Source organism: Triticum urartu, chromosome 3A, assembly GCF_056163025.1.
Source record: "Triticum urartu cultivar PI428250 chromosome 3A, HENAU_Tu73, whole genome shotgun sequence".
Taxonomy (NCBI): domain Eukaryota; kingdom Viridiplantae; phylum Streptophyta; class Magnoliopsida; order Poales; family Poaceae; genus Triticum; species Triticum urartu.
In genome coordinates, this window is record NC_141875.1 from 586,663,891 (window position 1) to 586,689,385 (window position 25,495).

General features: G+C 42.6%; 1 pseudogene; it reads right to left on the reverse strand.

Moving 5' to 3' along the window:
* Nucleotides 1-1,285: 1,285 nt before the first annotated feature.
* Nucleotides 1,286-4,251, reverse strand: LOC125548801 (BTB/POZ and MATH domain-containing protein 1-like; annotated as a pseudogene).
* Nucleotides 4,252-25,495: the final 21,244 nt, after the last annotated feature.

Consider the following 25,495-nt stretch of genomic DNA (forward strand, 5'->3'; position numbering starts at 1 on the left):
GTTATAAGACAGCCTATAGCTGAAAAACATCATAACTCTCACCTTCCGCTAGTAGCCTTGTGGGATGATTATGGATAATTAGAGAGGTGGAGCCGAGTGACTGAACAGATATATGCAGGAGTATCAGATTTAGTTATTTACTATATTTACTTACTATAATTAAAGGCTTATACAAAAGGAGGTAGGAGTATATGTTTCTACATTGGATATTCAGAATAAATAACTTTACTCACCTAGGGACTTAGGAGTCAGAAAAGATGCCACTGACGTGTGCACAGCATGCTGTATGACTAACAGTGGCTGACTGCCCTGATTCACAAATCACCATGATCTAATATTGTTCAGTGTTCACCATCATATGTTGGTTGTTCAGATTTTTGCACACCAAAAAGGAGGCCATGATTTTGCTCATTTCATAACAACACATTCTCTGGTATATATACAGGTACCAAGAGCCTAAATACTAACAATAAATAAATCTTGGCATTGTGGGAATCTCTGGGCTATGGTCACTTGGGGTGTAAGACAAATTACTTGTTTACTCAAGTTATATACGGTTCATGATCTTATAAATAAATAAAGATGATAATGAACAAAAAAGAAGAAAGTATATAAACCTTGTGCACGGCATAACTTTTATGGTTAATAATCCCAACATCATTTAGGCAATCGACCTAATGCTCCACGCTTCCACAACAAAAAGAAGTAATTATTAACTGCTTTGCGAAAGGGAATGAACAATTATGATCAAAATTGTAAAACCTAATGTATTGTTAGCCCTGATCAATCTTAGAGAAACAGGTGATCTATATGCATATAGCATACAGTTTGCAAAGCTATAAAACAGGAATACATATAAGGTGATTCATCATTACATCCAAGACATAGAAGAGTTTCCAAAAGATCTCCGATAACCAGAGAAGCGTTTGGTTACTGGATCTATCTGATGGGAGGTGGTAGCTCGGACTATTTTCAACCGGTTTGAATGACAGTCATGTAATAGGATAGGCAATTAGTTTCCCTACCTTTCTTATGCCATCCGGTTGTGGCTTTATTTTTACTTTTCCTGCCCTTTGTGAGCATTTTTCGTTCTTTTGTTTGAGACATGACGACTTTTGTTGAACCTATTTACTTATTAATAAGTATGGCCGTATGCATCGTTCTGATGCAGAGACCGGGGATCCCCCTTTTCGAAAAAAAAGAGGATAAGGAGAGTTGGTTTCAGGTGGCTACATACTACCAAGTCATATGTAAGATAACTACATCCAGATAACCCAACATGAACTTACAAAATCTTGCGAGACTTAGTTGCCCTCTCAAAGATATCAACTATGACAGAAGGACAAGATCTTTTAAGGTGTGTGTAGCCTTTGCTTGCCAGCACAGCATCCATTCTACTCCCCGTGAGGAGAAATTGGACACAAGCTTCTTTGAGGTTGCCGCAATGATGCTGGTCAGCCAGAGCTAATGTCGTCGCCACAGAATCAACGTCGAGATTCCTACAAAGAATGCCTTCGCAGATTAGCTTCAATCTTTCCATGGCATACTTATCTGCAGCCACAAGCAAATGCTTGACCATTTCTTTCTGGTCACTGTCGCAGAGGTCAAGCATGGAAGGCAAGGAATCAGTATAGATAAACTGAAGCAACGCCTTGAATACAGCAGGCTGCATATCCTTGACGGTTATCCTCCGTGTTCTTTTGTCGCTCATCGGCCCAGAAAGCTCCGCCTTGAACACCGGTGACCGCATTGCAAGCACAATCTTGTGGGTAAAGTTTCTCTGTAGGTTGAGCTACACGGAACCTCTTATCTCCAGCCCTCCAACATTGCTTTGAGATCCGTACTCGTCAACTAATTTACAGTAAGAAGATTTCTCTTTTTTGTTTCTTTCAAATGAAAGAACATATGGGCTTCAAACTTTGCAGATCAAACCAAATTTAGAACTTCAATGTGTGAAAAAACTTTCAGATTTTTTGGACCGACATAAATATACAAAACGAGGATTTTTTGATTAAAAAAAATAATTTTTTGCACTTAAAATGCATGAAAAATCTGAAAAAAAATTCGCACATAGTAATTAGAATGTTTTGTTGTCTTGCAAAGTTTGAAGTTTATACGTTGTTTCCTTTGAGAGAAACAAAAATGACAAATGTGCCTGCACGGATCATGATACAAAAATGGATGGCTAAGATAAGGGATACCACGTAGCTCAAGCTACACAAAACCACACGGCTTCCTCCCCTGATTGTAACAGTTTCCCAAGATTGTCGTACAGATCAGAGGGCGGCACCTGGACCTCGAAGTCCGGTCGCGGCGGCGGTAGCGGCCGCAGCACTAGGGGAAACCCTAGTCGCTGCTGCCCTGTATCGCTGGCTGGGACGCCCGGTCGTGGGCCGCCCTAGTGTTGGGCCTGGATTTGGACCATGGGCATGTGCTGGCAGCTCCGCTTCCGGGACCAGCCTTAGCTGCGGTCCTGGTGGGCCGGCCTGCCCGGCTATCAGGCCTATTTGGCCGCCTGCGGGCTTCCCTCGCCCCCATCCCATTCCCCCCGTGCCCTAACCCTCGCTCTCCCGACCCCCGCCGCCAACACCTCGCTCCCTCCCCCATCGCCGTCGAACTCGCCGTCGGCCCCCATGCCCCGCGAGTGGCACGACGCTGGGACCTGCCCCAAGCGGGGCCCCGACTACCGCCGCCCTGAACCCTCCCATGCGGAGGAGCGGCGCGACTCCTCCCGCCCGTCCCCCGACGCGGTTCGCCATGAGTCTGAGCTCCGCCGACAGCTCTCTTCCCGTGGCGACCATCGATCTCCCGCCCACGACAACCTCCGCGCCCCCTCACGCCGATCTCCTCCTCGCGCGGACCGCTGTGGCCGCTCCCGCTTGCCCCCTCCCGGCCGCAGACCGGAGCGATGCTCGACGCTGGTCACCTTCCCCTCCGCGCCATCGGGATGCCAGCCGCTCCTCGGCCTGGGGCGGCCGCGCTCGTTCCCCTGGCCGCTCCCATGGGAAGTAGCCCCCCCTCCCGATGCCGCCGCGGTTCGTCGCTACCAGCCATCTCGAGGCGAGCCGAGTCTCCCCCGGCCGGCAATGGGGCGGGACGGGGCCGACCCGGTGGCAAGCGCAAGAAGCGCAGTCTTGGGCGCGCAAACGGCACTGCCCCGGCCAACGGCGCCTCCCGGGATCTCGCCGCCTCGACTACGATCGCTCTCCTCCCCGACGACCGCTCCTCCGACCTCGTCAAGTGCTTCAACTGCGGCCTCTCCGGCCACTCCCAGGTGGCATGTACTCGCCCTTAGTGTTGCTACCTCTGCTCGGACCCGGTGTTGGGGATCGTAGCAGAAATTTAAAATTTTCTACGCATCACCAAGATCAATCTATGAAGTAATCTAGCAACGAGGGGAAGGAGAGTGCATCTACATACCCTTGTAGATCGCTAAGCGGAAGCGTTCAAGTGAACGGGGTTGATGGAGTCGTACTCGTCGTGATCCAAATCACCGATGATCCTAGCGCCGAACGGACGACACTTCTGCGTTCAACACACGTACGGAATGTTTTGTTGTCTTGCAAAGTTTGAAGTTTATAGGTTGTTTCGTTTGAGAGAAACAAAAATGACAAATACGCCTGCACGGATCATGATACAAAAATGGATGGCTAAAATAAGGGGTACCACGTAGCTCAAGCTACACAAAACCACACAGCTTCCTCCCTTGATTGTAACAGTTTCCCAAGATTGTCGTACAGATCAGAGGCCGGCACCTGGACCTCGAAGTCCGGCGCGGTCTCCTCCACCTGTGGTTGCCTGACGACAGTGACCTCGCACTTGATCACGAGGCTGTCGTCCTCCAGGTACGGTGATGATTCCAAGACTGCCCTCTTCATGAACTGGGGAAGCCCAGTCGGGTTGTATGTGGCCGAAAACCATGGGAGCCACCCGATGGATCAACTTGGTGGTGGCCCGGTCCGACGGGACGACCAGAATCATGTCGAAGCCGGCTCTTACGTCGGCCTCCAACGTCAGTAGCTCAAGAAACACCGAGACGTATTCTTGGTATTCATACATTTCTCCGTCGGGGTAGAAGACGATGGACCACTCGCAGCCGCCGACAGTGAAGGTGGCGGAGCGGACGGATTCGCCTATGCCAAGGCCCTTGTGCTGGCTGTACCCAGATATCTCGAACGCGTGCCCTCCCCGCGCGGACCCTAGGCTGGACCTCGATGAAGTCGTGGTGATTGCCCTCTGCGACGATGCCATTGCCGGTGTTTGCGTGGTGGAATTTAGGGCAGCGGCGGCGCGGCGAAGAGGGATTTCCGATTGAAGACGAGGTAGGGCTAGCTCGACCTTGACAAAAGTTGAAATCCTAACGCGGCACCCTTTTTCATCCGTGGCCACGCAGGGTTAGGGCATGTACAATGGTGCTATCTTAGGAGTGTCACGTAGGATAGATGATGAGGTGGAGGAGAGAGAATTCATAAGAAAAGGTTTGTCTTCTCTTATTTAAGAGAAGACAAAAGATGATCTCTTAGCACAATATGTCTCACCATATTTTTAGGAATTGCTAGTTATTGAAGATAAGACTAAGAGATGACCCATTGTAGACAAATTTTGTTGTCATCTCTAAATCACATGCAAGATTTAAGATAAGACTATCTTATCAATCATTGTACATGCCCTTATATGTCGCTCGTCGATTCTTTCTGCTTAAGGAATCCCATACCGATTCCAAGTCGCCTACGGGCTATGTCTAACTGACGGCCAATTAACGCGGTTGCTCGCTACACGCTGTAGGTTTGCTCTGCTCAGGTTTTCCTTGGGGTTTTTTCTTTTTCGTTTTTTTATTTTTTCTTGGATTTTATTTGTTTTCACCGATTTTCTTGGGTTTTTTTCTCTTCATTTTACTCTGGTTTTCTTTGTTTTCTCATTGGTTTTTTGGATTTACTTTCTTTACTCGTTATACTTTGATTTTTTTGGGGGGTTTTCTTCGTTTTCTTTGATTATTTTCGCTTTCCTTTGTTGTTTTTATCGGTTTTCTTTTTTTAACACATGTCTATATTTTTTTCAGTGCACGAATATATTTCTAGAGCACATGTGAAACAATTTTCTCATACACATTGGATATTCTTCATTGCATGGTGCACATTTTTTAAATAGATGTTTTGAATACTTCTTCGAATACACGTTAACATTTTCCAAAGACACGTTGTAGTTTTTTTAATGGAAATAAACATTCTTTTAAACTACACAAAGAAATTTACATTGTATTAATTTTTAACAATATTTATTGGAAACACTTGATTATTTTCTATCAAATGTCACGAACATTTTTTTGAAATGTGGGAATATTTTCCATAAAATGTCACATACATTTTTTGACGGTACAAAACATTTTACATTACACAAATATTTTATAAAATTGTATACACATTAAAAAAATTGCATATATTTATTTTTGAAACGCATGAATATTTCTTCATCGACATGAACATTTTTTTGGAAGTTTTTGAAATATATGCATTCAAAATATAAATAAAAGTAAAAATAGAAAAAAGAATTGAATGATGTCAACATGATGAGCCACGTCCTACTGGACCGGCCCACCATCGGCGCAAGCGGCACATAGCCGCTCCCACGCCAGGTAACCAATCGCACACCATCTGTGCGATTTGGATCAGCTCAGTGAGGGGCGTGTGGTGCCTGTATTTATTTATTTATTTTTCTTTCTTTACTTGTATTTTTTATGGAATTCTAAAAAGGTTCATAGAATTTCAAACAAAAACCATGAATTAAAAAAAAAACAATCCATGATTTCCACAAATGTTCATGTGTTCAGAAATAGTTTTGGATGAAAATACAATGTTTATTTGTGCTTCTTGTGTGTTGCATGTGTAATTTGTGTCCTAGAGTGGACGGTCACTGATATCCCTATTTCTCTAGTCCTGTTGATAGTTATCAATGACCGGCTAACTAGGCCGTATGTGATGAAGATGTCGTTATTAGCACTAACCAGCCACTTGCGCGTCAGTGATACTATTTGGCCGATCACTGCTATTCAGATCTTGGAATATCCTAGATGACGCTCGTCGGAGTGTGAGCGAACGATATGGGCCGGCCCATTTGCAGTAGCTTTAACGTCCTACAAGATTCTTGTTTTGGGAACCTATTAGAAAGTTCTGGGACCGGGTTTTTAGTGGGTTTTTCAGATATTTCGTTTTTTTCCACTTTCTTTCCTTCTCCCTTTTTCTTTATCAAGTTTTTTTTCCTTCTTCCTTTTTTCGGTTTCTGTTTCTTTTCCTTTTCCATGTTTTTTTCTGTTTCAAATTGATTTTCTTTTTAGAAAAAGTTTGGACACGAAATTTTTAAACGTTCCTTTTCTCAAATTTTGTTCATAAATTGAGAAAAAGTTTGGTATTTCAAAAACTGATTAAATTTTCAAAAACTGTTCATGTTTTCAAATATTGTTCAGAAGTTTAAAAAGTATTCCTGCTTTTCCAAATTTGTTCATGTTGAGAAATTAAGCAATTGTTTAATTAATTTAATTCAATAATAAATCATGAATATGACATAGGCAGTGCTAATGACATACTGAATTTTGATGATGTACTCACGTACTAGACAGATAGTAGAAACATCTACGCAAACCACTAGTACTGCACACATGAAAGTAAACAGGAGCAGTGTAAATGTATTATACCCTCCAGTAGGCCAGTTGGCCGTAGCAGCAGCGGAGGCGTCGGCCTCGTCGGCGATCCTCTTGTCAGTAGTGGCCTTCTCGGCAGCCGCACGATCGGGGTCAGTGCTCATGGTGAAGACAAAGGTGACGCAGAAGTAGTCGACGTAGACGAAGTAGTTGAACCGAGGCGAGCAGTCGCATAGGAGACGCTCCCCAAAAACCTAATCGCCTCTCTCCCGTACAGGATCTGGAGAAGCGGAGTTTCAGATGCCTGCTCTCCCATCAACCGTGTACGCGGTAGACGGGATGGGATCACCAAGGGCAGCAGCAATGAAAGGAACGACCAGGGAGCAGTGGAGGTGTGAAGTGTGTTTGGCTGAGCTGCGATGCCTCATATATATAGCCAGTCGGGTAGGAAAACGGTCCAGCAATAAAACCATTTAATTACAGACGTTTCATCTCCATAAAAACGCGTTTAATTACAGACATTTCCATCTCCACAATAAAACGTATTTATTATGGACGTTTTCATTTCCGCAATGAATATGACGTCTCACATTCATTTTGTGTTTGTAATGGACTCTCCAATTTTGACCGGCAAAACATTGCATCAGCTCGGCTCATTCCCGCAACCCGTGGCGCACGCGCGCGTCATGGCGTGGCAAGGCGGGCGGCGGAGGAGCGCGCGTGTGGAACACCTCTCCTTCCTTCACACCAACTCATATTAGTGGGATAAGAGCTCACCTTATAAGTTGGTGTACATCTCTCTCAACTAGCCATGTGGGACTAAACTTCCCACCACTCAATTGACAACATGGGCCCTTAGGAATTTTCTGAAATTGTTAAGTGGACCTGTAGCCCAACTAATATTCAGCAATCCCCCACCAGACCCCGAAGGCCCATGGTGTTGTCCTCTGTTCCAAACTCTGTTTTGATATACCAGTATTTTCAGTGGAGACCCGTTAAGGTTGAACATCCACCTAGAACAAATAACTACACTCTTTCACAACTGAACAATGGACTAGGCCTTGAATTGTCAATTTGGCGTGAAGAAGTTTCATCAAGTGTCTTACTAGCACTAGGTTGCCGAAGGCTGACCCCTCGGGTGGAGCATATTGGTCACTCCTGGCCTGTTCATGAACTTACTAGAGATCACCCTAATCTCATAGACTATGACTAGTAGTCAGACTCATATAAGTGTGTTCCTCCAAAAATCGCTCTGTAGGATAGCATCTTGATTTTATAAGCCTTGGAACACATTAAGACAAAAATCAACCTACCATACAATTACCGAGAGTTGTGCATCTCCAACGGAGTGGGTTAGTCAAAAATACTCTCCTCGGTTAACCACTAGTTTGTTTTCCCAGGTCCTACTTCACGGGATCTCCGATCACATAGGTTGGGTTACCACAATGGCAACTCATGTGGGTTTTATACCCATCTCCCTCGATGCATTATCTAGCACAACACGCGATAGCCCTTTTGTAAAGGGATCTGCTAGATTCTTAGCCGTTTGGACATACTCCAACGCTATCACTCTGGAGTTTCTTAGTTTTCTGATAGTTTTTAGTCTCATTCTTATGTGTTTGTTGGACTTCATGTTGTCCTTTGAACTCTTCACCTTAGTGATGACAGTCTGATTGTCACAGTTCATAAGGATAGGCGGAACCGGTTTATCAACCAATGGCAAGTCCATCAAAATATCTCAAAGCCATCCTGCTTCGACACCACATGTGTTTAATGCTGTTAATTCCGCTTCCATTGTCGATCTCGTTAAGATCGTTTGTTTGCAAGACTTCCAGGAAACAGCGCCACCTCCAAGAGTAAACATATACCCAGTTGTGGCATTCATATCATCAGCACCAGAGATCCAATTCACGTCACTATACCCTTCAAGTACCGACGGGTATCCGGTATAGTGAAGTCCATAGTTCATAGTACCCTTCAGATAGCGCATAACTCTTTCAACAGCACGCCAATGTACATCACCTGGTTTTGAAACAAACCGACTCAGTTTGCTCACAGCAAAGGCGATGTCAGGCCTCGTAGCGCTCGCTAGGTACATAAGTGAACCAATGATTTGAGAGTATCTTAATTGATCTGTAGCCGTGCCTTTGGACTTTTGAATCAAGATGCTAGGATCATATGGTGTTTGAGATGACATGCAGTCCGCATATCCAAAATGACTCAACACCTTCTCAACATAATGGGATTGCAGAAATGTAATCCCACCCTCATTATCTCTCAGTAGCTTGGTGTTCAAGATAACATCAGCCACACCAAGGTCTTTCATCTCAAAGTTCTGAGATAGAAACGACTTGACCTCCTCAATGACTTTGAGGTTGTGTCCGAATAACAGTATGTCATCAACATACAAGCACAATATAACTCATTCGCCCCCACCATGTCGATAATATACACATTTGTCAGCTTCATTAACAACGAAACCAACAGATGTCAAAGTTGTATTAAACTTATCATGCCATTGCTTAGGTGCTTGTTTCAGGCCATACAAAGATTTCAGCAACCTACACACTTTTCCTTCCTGACCATCTATCACAAAGCCATCTGACTATTGCATGTAGATTTCCTCGTTTAGCTCTCCGTTCAGGAAAGCCGTCTTAACATCCATCTGGTGGACGAGAAGACCATGCGAGGCCGCCAACAAGAGTAATACTCGAGTGGTGGTCAGTCTGGCCACAGGTGAATAAGTATCGAAAAAATCTTTCTCTTCTTCCTGATTATAGCCCTTGGCCACAAGCCTAGCCTTGTACTTTTCGATCGTACCATCGGGCCTAAGCCTCTTTTTGAACACCCATTTACAACCCAATGGTTTATAGCCATAGGGGCGTTCAGTGATTTCCCATGTCCCGTTAGCCATAATGGAGTCCATCTCGCTACGGACCGCTTCTTTCTAGTAGTCAGCATCCGGAGACGCATAAGCTTCTGAAATAGAAGTGGGAGTATCATCCACAAAGTATACAAGGAAATCATCACCAAAAGACTTTGCAGTCCTCTGTCTCTTGTCCCTACCAAGGGTTTCCTTGTCATCCTCCTCAGGATTTTCATCATGTGTCTGTTCATAATATCCCATCGGAATGGCGGGTTCAGGAGTCTCATCAGATTCCAGCCTAGAAGTGCTTTGCATATCTCTCATAGGAAAAATATCCTCAAAGAATGTAGCATCTTTAGACTCCATAATCATACCGACCTTCACGTCAGGTACCTCAGATTTCACTACCAGAAATCTATAGCCGAGGCTATTCTTAGCGTAGCCCAAATTAACGCAGTCCACGGTCTTTGGTCCAAGCTTACGCTTTTTGGGGATTGGCACATTGACTTTCGCCAAGCAGCCCCAAGTACGTAGGTATGAGAGTGTCGTTCTTCTCTTTCCCCATTGTTCATAGGGAGTGATCTCATTGTCTTTTGTCGGAACTTTATCCAGGACATGACGTGATGTCAATATAGCCTCCCCCACCATACCTTGGATAAACCTGATGAATCTAACATGGCCTTAACCAAATCTGTCAGAGTACAGTTTTTCCGTTCGGCAACCCCATTTGACTGAGGTGAATAGGGATGCGTCCTCTCATGAATAATTTCGTGTTCCGCACAGAAAGAATCAAACTCATTAGAGAAATACTCCCCACCATGATCTGACCAAACTCGTTTTATTTTATTTTCAAGTTGATTCTTAACTTCTGCCTTATAGATTTTAAAGTAATGTAGAGCCTCATCTTTAGTGTTTAAAAGATATACATAGCAATATCTAGTAGAATCATCTATCAGTGTCATGAAGTATCTTTTTCCACCTTTAGTCAATACACCATTCATCTCACAAAGATCAGAATGTATGAGTTCTAACGACGCCAAATGTCTCTCCTCCGCAGCCTTATGGGGCTTGCGAGGTTGCTTTGCTTGCACACACGAATGGCAATTAGAACCTTTGTGTGACGCCCGGATAATTACGCTACAGTAATCCTCTACTAATAATGCCACATCACCTCGGTTACTGTTGACAGTCTCGTGTTAGTTCAAAACCGTTTCGGAAATTCAAATTTAAAATCAAGCAAACAATAAAATTTTCAAATATTAAAAATAAAATGTTCGGAGTGAACCAAATATTGCATAGGTAATTAGGATGGAGAGACTACACTTTTATAAAATAATTAAATGCTCTTGAATAAATAAAACAACAACAAAAACAATTAGTTAAATACCTTTTATAGTTTATAAAATTTTAAACTAATTTATTTTGGAGTTCAACATTTTGTGGCAGTGGACTTAATTTTAGTACTAAGTTAGGTGCTAAATATAAAAAAACTAAAATAAAAGGAGACTAATAAAACAGAAAAGTAATAACAAAAAAAGGATAAAAAAGGAAACCAGTGTACATGGCCCAACACGCACAGTGCCAGGCCCAGCCCATCACCAGGTCGTCTTCAACCCTGTTCATCAGGGCGTGGTGGACGCTCGTGCGCCGTCCGTGGCGCGGATGCCGCGCGCGGCATCCATCCGGCGATGCCCCACGTCGTATAAGACCTCCCCTGATCCCGTGGTCGAACCCTAACCCGACTTTCCCCCTCCGCTCGCGCCGCTTCTTCTTCCCCGCGATGACCCAAGACCTCCGTCGCCATGGTCACCCTCACCCGCGCGGACAGCGACCTCCCTACCACCTAGGACTACGTCTGCAAGCACAGTCGCCGCCCGCTTCTTCCTCTCCGACCCCGAGCTCGAGTAGAAGATCGCCACCGCATCGGGATCGACCGAGTCCTCCTCTGCTGTCGCTGGCGTTCATCACCAAATCCATCGACCCCTGCTGCTCCCGTTCACTCAACGAGCCTCCTTGAGCTCCTAGGTGAGCTCCGTCATAAATCCTCTCTGCTAGCTTGCTCGTGCTCGTCCTCTAGCGCTAGTCTCCGTCGTAGCCAAATCCTGTCGCCGCTTCTCGCCTCGTCACCGTAGCCACGACAAGCACAGCTTGCGTCCGAGCTCTGCAGCGAGCTCCTTGGCTCTCCAGGAACCCGCGACACTCACCAAACCATCTCCCCGTGCCCCGCAGCTCCGAGTCCGGGCATGATAACCCACAAGTATAGGGGATTGCAACAGCTTTCGAGGGTAGAGTATTCAACCCAAATTTATTGATTCAACACAAGGGGAGCCAAAAAATATTCTCAAGTATTAGCAGTTGAGTTGTCAATTCAACCACACCTGGAAACTTAGTATCTGCATCAAAGTGTTTAGTAGCAAAGTAATATGATAGTAGTGGTAGCGGCAACAAAAGTAAAGACAACAAAAGTAATGTTTTTGGTATTTTGTAGTGATTGTAACAGTAGCAGCGGGAAAGTAAATAAGCGTAAACCAGTATATGGAAAACTCGTAGGCACCGGATCAGTGATGGATAATTATGCCGGATGCGGTTCATCATGTAACATTCATAACATAGGGTGACACAGAACTAGCTCCAATTCATCAATGTAATGTAGGCATGTATTCCGTATATAGTCATACGTGCTTATGGAAAAGAACTTGCAGGACATCTTTTGTCCTACCCTCCCATGGCAGCGGGGTCCTATTGGAAACTAAGGGATATTAAGGCCTCCTTTTAATAGAGAACCGAAACAAAGCATTAGCACATAGTGAATACGTGAACTCCTCAAACTATGGTCATCACCGGGAGTGGTCCCGATTATTGTTACTTCGGGGTTGCCGGATCATAACACATAGTAGGTGACTATAGACTTGCAAGATAGGATCAAGAACTCACATATATTCATGAAAACATAATAGGTTTAGATCTGAAATCATGGCACTCGGGCCCTAGTGACAAGCATTAAGCATAGCAAAGTCATAGCAACATCAATCTCAGAACATAATGGATACTAGGGATCAAACCCTAACAAAACTAACTCGATTACATGATAAATCTCATCCAACCCATCACCGTCCAGCAAGCCTATGATGCAATTACTCACGCACGGCGGTGAGCATCATGAAATTGGTGATGGAGGATGGTTGATGATGACGACGGCGACGAATCCCCCTCTCCGGAGCCCCGAACAGACTCCATATCTGCCCTCCCGAGAGGTTTTAGGGCTTGGCGGCGGCTCCGTATCGTAAAACGTGATGACTTCTTCTCTCTGATTTTTTTCTCTCCGAAAGCAAATATATAGAGTTGGAGTTGGCGTCAGAGGGTTTCTAGGGGGCCCACGAGGTAGGGGGCGCGCCCTAGGGGGGGCGCCCCCACCCTCGTGAGAAGGGTGTGGGCCCCCTGGTCTTCATCTTTGGCGAGGATTTTTTATTGCTTTTTCTAAGATGTTTCGTGGAGTTTCATGTCATTCCGGGAATATTTGCTTTCTGCGCATAAAACAACACCATGGTAATTTTGCTGAAAACAGCGTCAGTCCGGGTTAGTTCCATTCAAACCATACAAGTTAGAGTCCAAAACAAGGGCAAAAGTGTTTGGAAAAGTAGATACGACGGAGACGTATCAACTCCCCCAAGCTTAAACCCTTGCTTGTCCTCAAGCAATTGAGTTGACAAACTGAAAGAAAGAAAGAAAAACTTTTACAAACTGTGTTTGCTCTTGTTGTTGTAACTATGTCAAGCCAGCATTCAAGTTTTCAGCATAGATCATAACTAACCATGCTTGCAATAATTCTCAGGTCTCATAATTACTCATATCAATAGCATAATCAACTAGCAAGTCATAATAATAAATCTCGAATGACAACACTTTCTCAAAACAATCATAATATGATATAACAAGATGGTATCTCGCTAGCCCTTTCTGAGACCGCAAAACATAAATGCAAAGCACCTTTAAAGATCAAGGACTGACTAGACATTGTAATTCATGGTAAAAGAGATCCAATCATAGTCATACCCAATATAAATTAACAGTGATGAATGCAAATGATGGCTGTGCTCTCCAGCTAGTGCTTTTTAATAAGAGGGTGATGACTCAACATAAAAGTAAACTAGATCATCGATGGCGCGCGTTGCTGCGCCCGTCTATTTCTACAATAGAATGTTAGGAGCTTACATAAGTATATGGACACCGAAATTTACATAAATATATGAAGCTGATAATTTATTACAACATTTTCAATGTGTTCATATGGCTTAGTCGGTATTGGTCATCGGACTTTTACTCTCTAATTGTTCTATTTCTTATTGATGTCTTCTAAACAATTGCAGCATGCACCCAAAAGGTGATCTTGTGTAGGCAACAAGGAACTAAGAAGAAAAATTCTGCTTGACAATAAATAAGATATTACAGAACGGAAGGTTATAATAAGACAATTTTCATTGACACTGAAGTCAAGATAAATTTTTGATAAATAAGGGAAGCTATCTCAATTGGAACATTGTCTGGTACATGATGTGCGTGTCGATTTGTTTTTTTACATATCATTTGTGATGCTACTGCCAAGAAGAAAACAAACTCCACCTCACATGTGTTATATTTGAAAGAATACCCAGTCTTACAATTAAGGACATGGCCCTGTAGAGAATAAAATATGGATTTCTGCTTGACAATAAAATTGGATATTAGAGAATGGAAGGATTCCAGTAAGACAATTTTCACTAACACTAAAGTAAACAATAAAATATTGATAAATAAGGGCAGCTATCTGAGTTGGAACATTGTCTGGTCTACATGATGCGATTGTCAGGTTTTTTCCCTATCATTTGTGGTGCTACTGGCATGTAGAAACAAACTGAACCTCAGATGTGTTATATTTTGTGTTTGAAAGAATATCCAGTCGTACAGTTAAGGAGAGCTCTGTAGGGAATGAAATGGGGAGCTAACAATGGTAAGACAAACTTTGTACTTGGTGAACCCATCTTTTGGACATAATTGAAAGATTAAGCAAGGGGTGTGTGAGAGGACATAATTTGCATACCTTGAGAAGCTGCAGTGTAGTTGCGCTTAAAGTATGCCAAAAAACGGTTCCTGTTGGTCTTCAATTATTGTGGCACTTTATAATATATATGTCAGCCTCTTAGAAAAATGAGATATTGTATATGACCACAATAAAGCTTCACTGGTAGACTCAGAATACTGTAGGCTTGATTCAACAAAGAACTTAGTACATGCTTTGCTGTACAAACATTGACAGAGATTATGTCACCATGGAAGATACACTACACAAAAGTAACATAATCAACTTTGTGAATTACACAATGGTCATGATCACCTCAGAAGTGTTTTTTCTTCTGTATCTCTTTGTGCCATTTTAGTGCTAGCAACACTACTTAATCAGTTTCTATATACTCCAGTATCACTATAGATTGACACATTCTTTCGATATAGTTGATTGCAATATAAATGAACTGACCAGGTAAATACAGAAGAAATGATGATCTTTTATAAAGTAATGTTGAACATCAATTATACCATAAGTTACCTAAGCACTGCCAAAACTTTAATTAGATCACCTTTAGCTTTGCTAGTAGGAATTGTAATAATTTAGCTCATGTACTTGCACACAAAGGATGTTCCATGAACCTGTATGATGAGCTAAATGCAGACAATGTAACTGCTGATGTAAAAGCTTTAGTGGCAAGCGAGTCAGCTTCGTCCACGTAGTAATGCATATTTTGCATTTCTTTTCAAAAAAAGCACTAATAATCACTGCAATATATTGTCTGACTGAATATTAGGTGGTTCTGCAATGATTAGACAAACTCGAATCTATTTATTCGCATTCATGAACCAGTTGTAAACCACTGCGGTGTGAGTTATGAAGAGTTCCATTCTATGTACTCTATAAATTTCCGTAAATATGTTTCATATGCAGTCCAGCGACACTTGTACTCTATGTTGTTTTTTATTTTTGGGTGCTCTATACTCAAGTTGCTTCAAGAATATGGTTACAGCTACACAATTAACAATTCAGCAGGAGCAAACATCCCAGAACCATGGCAGGCCAGATGAATATAACCACCTGCCTACCTGGCTACATGTTCTAACACTTCCCATCATTATATGATGCATATGCACTTGGTCTTAAAGATGAGGTTTTTTGGGCACAGGGAGAACATATGAAGTGTGTGTTTACGGACATAACTACAAATTAAGCTAGCATAAACTACAATTTAATGTGCGAGCATGTAAGACATGAATAACACTTCCAGGAAATATGTATTTCTTTCTCCAATTTTTCTACCAGAAGCTATGGGTCTCTCAAACTGCCATGTTAGACAAAAAGATGCGTATACTTTGGCATGTATTGGGACTTACTTTTGTTTAACGGTGCACCTCCAGTGTGTTTGTGATTTAGCGTGAGCATGATAAATATTTGGCTGCATTTTCTATACTTGCACATTGTTTTGTAGTACGACAAATGGACAATCATTTGATATTCAACATCGTGGGTTGTGGGAAGAAGCTACGACCATAACCCATAGGAGAGTGGAGGCGCGTGTTGATCAAACGTCGTGCCTGGCTTGAGGGGAGTGGTGTTGCAGAGGAGCTTATCAGGACAAGTTGCCTAGGACCCCAAGGCGGCCGATGAACTCGAAGAGAAGCAAACCTCGTGGATGTGTGACTGCTCACCTTTGCGATCCCTAGACGCTGGCTTCCGCTGCCAGGCCAGTCATCTTGGAATCCCACTCGAGCAGGTCATCATGGTCGTGGCTGGCAATGCTGCGCGCTTCACTTGGATCTCGCTCGAACGTGTCAGCTGGATCCCAATAAAATCACTTTTGTCCACTTTCGTACTGCACCAGTCAACATATTATGAATCTACTTCATCGCTTGATAATCAAATATCAACTTGTTTAACTTGAATACTTTTATCCTACGCTTAGGTGCATAATTTGGAAGGAATGATAGAAACATCAAAATAGAGCAGATGCTGCCGGTTGAACATGAGAAATTTAGAGTAGGATATACTCACATTGTAAAGTAAAGTTAGAAGAATATCCTCTCTTGGATGTTACTGATGTGCCAAATCATAAATCATGGTATAGAACATGCCCTTCATCTACAAATTTCAATAGCTGGAAAAAGAAAAATAATTATAGTTCACATGAAAAAGATAAGCAGGATTTATAATCAAGTCTTATAATTATAGAGCACAAACCAAGTATTGCAGTCTCATTTGCTCAGTGGATTTGATAAAACTTTCCAAATCGCATTAGAAAAATATTATTGTAATTTGACCTGACAGAGAAAAGAGATCAAGAAAACGCTACACTTCTAACTGATGGAACCACCGGCTTGTCACCCGTAGCCTGCACACATTAAAATCCCAAGAACAATCTCTCTCATAACGAGAAGGAGGATTTTCCTGTAGGTACATAGGCTGCCGAACCATCTGGCCGGGAGGAGTGCTAGAGGACGGTGATTGAATTCTTAGTGGACGAACCCAAGGTGGAGAGTTGGTGCTAGCGGCTGGAATCAAACTCTGGCAGGACACGCGGGCAGAGAGATGAACAGACAGAACAGTGGCCTGTCCGCCGCTGGATCAAAGTCGTCGTGGTCGCGGCCGGCAACGCCGCGCCCGCGCTCTTGGCTTGGATCCGGATCCTGGACAGATCGCCCGCGTCGCCCAGCATGGCTCGCGCGCTTTACCATCCTGCTCGAACGCATCGCGCGCGTCGGGGGCGGCTGGATTCCCAGTCACCGATCCACCTCCTCTGTCCAGCGAGCAGCAAGTAGCGAGCGCAATGAGCGGACGATCCACATCCCCTGTCGAGCGAGAACACAGTGTTAGCTTAATGGGCTGGCATAACCGACCCAGTTTACCACAGGGCTTGGATTCGGCCTCTGGAATAGCAGCCCATAGGACAGCTGGGCCAGTTGCGGGAGAGATGATTTTACACATTAGATCTGACGGCCAGAAATGTTTAGATCGCGAAAACGGACGACCAGAAACCCAAGTCGCTGAGAGAGCTCGCTTTAGGCTTGGTTATACTGTCCTTAATGGATAGGCCCTTCGCAAAGGGAAGCAGGGATTTGTAGAGGTGCCAGGGCTCGGTTTTGAAATAGAGATAAATTGTGTTTTGAGCGGTATACTTTCATTGTCAACGTACCAACTAAGAGATGGCGATATCTTCCATGCTAAACACATTATAGGCGGTTCCCAAACAGAATGGTAAATTTTATACTCCCCCTCCACCAACAAGCATCAATCCATGGCTTGCTCGAAACAACGAGTGCCTCCAACATACATCAGGTCCCAGGGGGAGTTTCGTTTGCAATTAATTTTGATTTAGTTTGCATAAAGCATGGGACTGAGCATCCCGGTGACCAGCCATTTTCTCGTGAGTGAGGAGCGGAGTCCACTCCTCTTGAGAATAACCCGCCTAACACGGAAGATAAGGACAACCTTTGTTGATACATGAGCTATTCGAGCATACAAAACAGAATGTTTATTTGAAGGTTTAGAGTTTGGCACATACAAATTTACTTGGAACGGCAGGTAGATACCGCATATAGGAAGGTATGGTGGACTCATCTGGAATAACTTTGGGGTTTAAGGGATTGGATGCACAAGCAATATTCCCGCTTAGTAGAGGTGAAGGCTAGCAAAAGACTGGGAAGCGACCAACTAGAGAGCGACAACAGCCATGTACATGCATTAAAATTAATAAACATTGGATGCAAGCATGAGTAAGATATAATCCATCATGAACATAAATATTGTGAAGGCTATGTTGGTTTTGTTTCAACTACATGCGTGAACATGTGCCAAGTCAAGTCACTTAAATCATTCAAAAGAGGATACCACCCCATCATACCACATCATAATCATCCCAATAGCATGTTGGCACACAAGGTAAATCATTATAACTCATAGCTAATCAAGCATGGCACAAGCAACTATGATCTCTAATTGTCATTGCAAACATGTTTATTCATGATAAGCTGAATCAAGACCGAGGGAGTCATCATATTTACAAAAAAAAAGAGGTCGAGTTCATACCAGCTTTTCTCATCTCAGTCAGTCCATCATATATCATCATAATTGCCTTTCACTTGCACGACCGAACGGTGTGAATAATAATAAGAGTGCACGTGCATTGGACTAAGGTGGAATCTGCGAGCATTCAATAAACAGGAGAAGACAAGGCAATATGGGCTCTTGGTTAAATCCACAATAATGCATATAAGAGCCACTTCAACAATTTAATTATGGTCTTCTCCTATGGACCCCCAAAGAAAAGAAAAGAAATAAAACTATTTACACGGGAAAGCTCCCAACAAGCAAAAGAAGAACGGGAAATATTTTTGGGTTTTCTTTTTAATTATTACTACTACAACAGAAAAATAAACTACTACTATTTTTTTTGGTTTTTTCTTAAGGTTTAACAAACACACAAGAAGAAAGCAGGAAAAATAAAATAAACTAGCATGGATATTACAGTGAAAAAGTATGAGCACCGACATCTAGCAATGAGTGTGTGTGAACATAAATGTAATGTCGGTGAGAAATACGTACTCCCCCAAGCTTAGGCTTTTGGGCTAAGTTGGTCTATGGACACGGCTGGCCTGGCGGATATCTATAATAATAGTTGTTGGGGCCGTACTGTGATGAGGAGGAATAGTTGGGATCATACTGTTGTGCAGCGGTTATTGCCTGCTGTGCTGCAGCGTGGAGTCGAGCTGCCTCCGCTCTCCTCTCGTACTCTTCTGCCTCCTCTCTGGTAATAACATATCTTTCTTTTGTCTGTGAATCAAAGAAGGCAGGAGCAGGGAGAGCAATATGGAAAATACGTCGTTTATCAAAAATTAAGCGATATAAGAGAGGTGATTCAGGCCTCTCGACAAACTGGTGCGAAGCCATAGAGTCATAATCTAAATATGCAGGAGGCAACTTCGTATCACCCTCACGAATGTCTATCTCAAGAAAATGAGCTAAGCGGGTTGCATAAATTCCTCCAAAGAAATCTTCATTATGTCTATTATGATGCAACCTATGAGCTACAATGGCTCCCATATGATAAGATTGGTCTCCTAACACAACACTCCTAAGAATGCTAAGATCAGGGACACACATGTGACATACTTCATCCTTAGCATTTATGCATCTACTGATGAAGAGAGCAAAATAACGTATAGCAGGAAAGTGAATGCTCTCTATGGTAGCCTGCGTTATATCTCTAGATTCCCCCACAGTTATACTAGCAAGAAAGTTTCTAAATTCAGATTTAGGGGGATCCCTAACACTACCCCATGATGGAAGTTTGCAAGCAGAAGTGAAATCCTCTAAGTCCATGGTATAAGATTTGTCATAAAGATCAAACATGACTGAAGGAGAATTACGCGAAGATGAATACTCAAACCTCCTCACAAATGAACTTGTGAGATCATGATACTGGGGGCATTTGTTAGCCTCAAAATCCTCAAGACCGGCATTGCGCAAATATGATTTGAATTCTACTTTAATTCCCGCATGGTCCATAAAATTTTCCAACGGCCATTCGCAAGGCCGTACTGGAGCGTCTCTTGGTGGATCCTCGTCAGCATCGCGCATAGCAATCCCGGGTCCTTTCTTCTTAGAGGAACCACCTTGGAACATCTTCCTAAGCATATTGTTTTTCTCTAAAAAATTCTGAAATTTTTAGTAACTTCAAAATAAAAGTAAACCAAACTCAATAATATTGATAGCAACTACTCCTACAAGTGCCTAGAGCCTATATCAAGCATTAGAACTACTTAGACCCATATAAATTTGACATGCAAGCTCAAGAACATGGTCACCTATGCAGCACAAAATTGCAAAGAATAAAGCACCAGAACAAAAACTAATTGGACCAATGGAGGACTCACATACCAAGGAACAATCTTCCCAAGCAGTTTTGCGAGAGGTGCTTTGAGCAAGGAGATCGAAAATCACAGCAAAAGTGGCTGGAACTCGTGCTTGAGTTGGTTTTTCAGGTTTGTGTGAGATAGAGGAAGAAGATGGGTGCTGGGATAAATGGAGGAGGGCCACTGTGGGCCCACGAGGAAGGGGGCGCGCCCTAGGGGGGGTTGCCCACCACCCTCGTGGCCAGGTGGCAGCTCCTCCCGCGGTAATTTTTGCACAGTAAATTCTCAAATATTCCCGAAAAAATCTTATTAAATTGGCATGGCATTCTGAGGACTTTTATTTTCGGGATATTTTTATATTGCACGGATAAGTCAGGAAATAGACAGAAAATACTAATTTTACTTTATTTAATATAAATGACAGAAAGTAAAAGTGGGGTACAGAAGTTTGTGCTTCTAGTTTCATCCATCTCATGCTCATAAAAAAGAACCCACTAACAAGGTTGATCAAGTCTTGTTAACAAACTCATTCCGATAATCATGAAACCGGAGAAATTTCGAATAACACTAAGTTACCTTAACGGGGATATGCACATCCTCTATAATAAGAATATCATATTTCTTCTTGACAGTAGGGAGAGGAAATTCAAAACCTCCAAATATAATCGATGGAATTTTTCCAATAGAATTGATACTATGAACTTGAGGTTGTTTCCTCGGAAAGTATACCGTATGCTCATTACCATTAACATGAAAAGTGACATTGCCTTTGTTGCAATCAATAACAGCCCCTGCAGTATTAAGAAAAGGTCTTCCAAGAATAATAGACATACTATCATCCTCGGGAATATCACGTATAACAAAGTCCGTTAAAATAGTAACATTTGCAACCACAACAGGCACATCCTCACAGATACCGACAGGTATAGCAGTTGATTTATCAGCCATTTGCAAAGATATTTCAGTAGGTGTCAGCTTATTCAAGTCAAGTCTACGATATAAAGAGAGAGGCATAACACTAACACCAGCTCCAAGATCACATAAAGCAGTTTTAATATAATTTCTTTAATGGAGCAAGGTATAGTAGGTACTCCGGGATCTCCAAGTTTCTTTGGTATTCCACCCTTAAAAGTATAATTAGCAAGCATGGTGGAGATTTCAGCTTCCAGTATCTTTCTTTTATTAGTAATGATATCCTTCATATATTTAGCATAAGGATTTGTTTTAAGCACATCAGTTAATCTCATGCGCAAAAAGATAGGCCTAATCATTTCAGCAAAGCGCTCAAAATCCTCATCATCCTTTTTCTTGGATGGTTTTGGAGGAAAAGGCATGGGTTTCTGAACCCAAGGTTCCCTTTCTTTACCATGTTTCCTAGCAACAAAGTCTCTTTTATCATAACGTTGATTCTTTGATTGTGGGTTATCAAGATCAACAACAGGTTCAATTTCTACATCATTATCATTACTAGGTTGAGCATCATCATGAACATCATCATTAATATTTTTACTAGGTTCATGTTCATTACCAGATTGTGTTTCAGTATCAGACATAGAAATATCATTTGGATTATCAGGTGGTTCAGCAATAGGTTCACTAGAAGTTTGCACAGTTCTATCATTTTTCTTCTTCTTCTTTTTAGAAGAACTAGGAACATCAATATTATTTCTTTGAGAATCTTGCTCGATTCTCTTAGGGTGGCCTTCAGGATACAAAGGTTCATGAGTCATTCTACCAGTTCTAGTAGCCACTCTAACAACATTATCATTTTTCTTATTATTCATTTCATTAAGCACTTCTTTTGAGCCTTAAGTACTTGTTCTACTTGAGTGGTAACCTTAGAAGCATGTTTGCTAACAAGTTTAAGTTCACCTTTAATATTAGCCATATAATCACCCAAGCGTCTAATCATATAAGCATTTTCTTTTAATTGTCTACCAAAATAAGCATTGAAGTCGTCTTGCTTAAACATAAAGTTATCAAACTCATCCAAGCACTGACTAGCAATTTTAGTAGGAGGGACTTCAGTTTTATCATATCTATAGAGAGAATTTACCTTTACTACCTGTGTCGGGATATCGGGATCAGTAGGTTCTTCAGTAAATAAATAATTAAGATTATATGTTTCTTCAGCAGGCGGTATATTAAGACCATGTATTTCTTCAATAGGAGGTAAATTCTTAACGTCTTCAGCTTTAATACCTTTTTATTTCATAGATTTCTTTGCCTCTTGCATATCTTCGGGACTGAGAAATAGAACACCTCTCTTCTTCGGAGTTGGTTTAGGAATAGGCTCAGTAATTGGAGCAGGAGATGGCTCAGGAGGTGCCCAATTATTTTCATTTGTCAACATATTATTCAATAGAATTCCAGCTTCATCCGGTGTTCTTTCCCTGGAAAGAGAACCAACACAACTATCCAGGTAATCTCTGGAAGCATCGGTTAGTCCATTATAAAAGATATCAAGTATTTCAGGTTTCTTAAGAGGACGATCAGGCAAAGCATTAAGTAACTTGAGAAGCCTCCCCCAAGCTTGTGGGAGACTCTCTTCTTTAATTTGCACGAAGTTGTATATTTCCCTCAAAGCAGCTTGTTTCTTATGAGCAGGGAAATATTTAGCAGAGAAGTAATAAATCATATCCTGGGGACTACGCACACAACCAGGATCAAGAGAATTAAACCATATCTTAGCATCACCCTTTAATGAGAACAGAAATATTTTGAGTATATAAAAGTAACGCGATCTCTCATCATTAGTAAACAGGGCAGCTATATCATTTAACTTAGTAAGATGTGGCACAATAGTTTCAGATTCATAGCCATAAAACGGATCAGATTCAACCAAAGTAATTATATCAGGATCAACTGAGAATTCATAATCTTTATCAGGAACACATATGGGTGAAGTAGCAAAAGCAGGGTCGGGCCTCATTTTATCTCTAAGTGATTCTTTGTTCCATTTAATTAATAACCTCTTAATCTCATATCTATCTCTGCAAGCTAAAATAGCTAAAGAAGCATCTTGATCAAATAAATAACCCTCAGGAATAACAAGTGATTCTTCATCATCACTTTCATCTTCATAATCAGATTCAATATTTTCAATCTCTCTAGCCCTAGCAAGTCGCTCTTCTAGAAAATCACTAAGTGGCACAATAGTATCAGACATAGAGGTAGTCTCATCATAAGTATCATGCATAGCAGAAGTGGCATCATCAATAACATGCGACATATCAGAACGAATAGCAGAAGCAGGTGTAGGTGTCGCAAACTTACTCATAACAGAAGGTGAATCAAGTGCATAGCTAGATGGCAATTCCTTACCTCCCCTCGTAGTTGAGGGATAGATCTTGGTTTTTGGATCTCTCAAGTTCTTCATAGTGTCCAGCAGATATAAATCCCAAGTGACTCAAAGAATAGAGCTATGCTCCCCGGCAACGGCGCCAGAAATTAGTCTTGATAACCCACAAGTATAGGGGATCGCAACAGCTTTCGAGGGTAGAGTATTCAACCCAAATTTATTGATTCGACACAAGGGGAGCCAAAGAATATTCTCAAGTATTAGCAGCTCAGTTGTCAATTCAACCACACCTAGAAACTTAGTATCTGCAGCAAAGTGTTTAGTAGCAAAGTAATATGATAGTAGCGGTAGCGGCAACAAAAGTAAAGACAACAAAAGTAATGTTTTTGGTATTTTGTAGTGATTGTAACAGTAGCAGCAGGAAAGTAAATAAGCCTAAACCAGTATATGGAAAACTCGTAGGCACCAGATCAGTGATGGATAATTATGCCGGATGCGGTTCATCATGTAACAGTCATAACATAGGGTGACACAGAATTAGCTCCAATTCATCAATGTAATGTAGGCATGTATTCCGTATATAGTCATACGTGCTTATGGAAAAGAACTTGCATGAAATCTTTTGTCCTACCGTCCCATGGCAGCGGGGTCCTATTGAAACTAAGGGATATTAAGGCCTCCTTTTAATAGAGAACCGGAACAAAGCATTAGCACATAGTGAATGCATGAACTCCTCAAACTATGGTCATCACCGGGAGTGGTCCCGATTATTGTCACTTCGGGGTTGCCGGATCATAACACATAGTAGGTGACTATAGACTTGCAAGATAGGATCAAGAACTCACATATATTCATGAAAACATAATAGGTTTAGATCTGAAATCATGGCACTCGGGCCCTAGTGACAAGCATTAAGCATAGCAAAGTCATAGCAACATCAATCTCAGAACATAATGGATACTAGGGATCAAACCCTAACAAAACTAACTCGATTACATGATAAATCTCATCCAATCCATCACCGTCCAGCAAGCCTACGATGCAATTACTCACGCACGGCGGTGAGCATCATGAAATTGGTGATGGAGGATGGTTGATGATGACGATGGCGACGAATCCCCCTCTCCGGAGCCCCGAATGGACTCCAGATCAGCCCTCCCGAGAGGTTTTAGGGCTTGGCGGCGGCTCCATATCATAAAACGTGATGATTTCTTCTCTCTGATTTTTTTCTCTCCGAAAGCAAATATATAGAGTTGGAGTTGGCGTCAGAGGGTTTCCAGGGGGCCCATGAGGTAGGGGGGCGCGCCCTAGGGGTGGGGCACCCCCCACCCTCATGAGAAGGGTGTGGGCCCCCTGGTCTTCATCTTTGGCGAGGATTTTTTTATTGTTTTTTCTAAGATGTTCCGTGGAGTTTCAGGTCATTTCGAGAATATTTGTTTCTGCACATAAAACAACACCATGGTAATTCTGCTGAAAACAGCGTCAGTCCGGGTTAGTTCCATTCAAATCATACAAGTTAGAGTCCAAAACAAGGACAAAAGTGTTTGGAAAAGTAGATACGATGGAGACGTATCAGGGCACGCCCGAACTCCGGCAGCCGCCATTGTCGACGCTGTGCTCACCTCCGGCCACCCCAACCACCACTACCACCCCCGTCCGACGTGCCGTGCTGCGAGCGTTCGAACTAGACCGGCTGCGCATCCATCCGTCGCCTGTGTGGCAATCTCGGTGAGGTCTGTGCTCGCCGTTGAGCTCCTGCGCA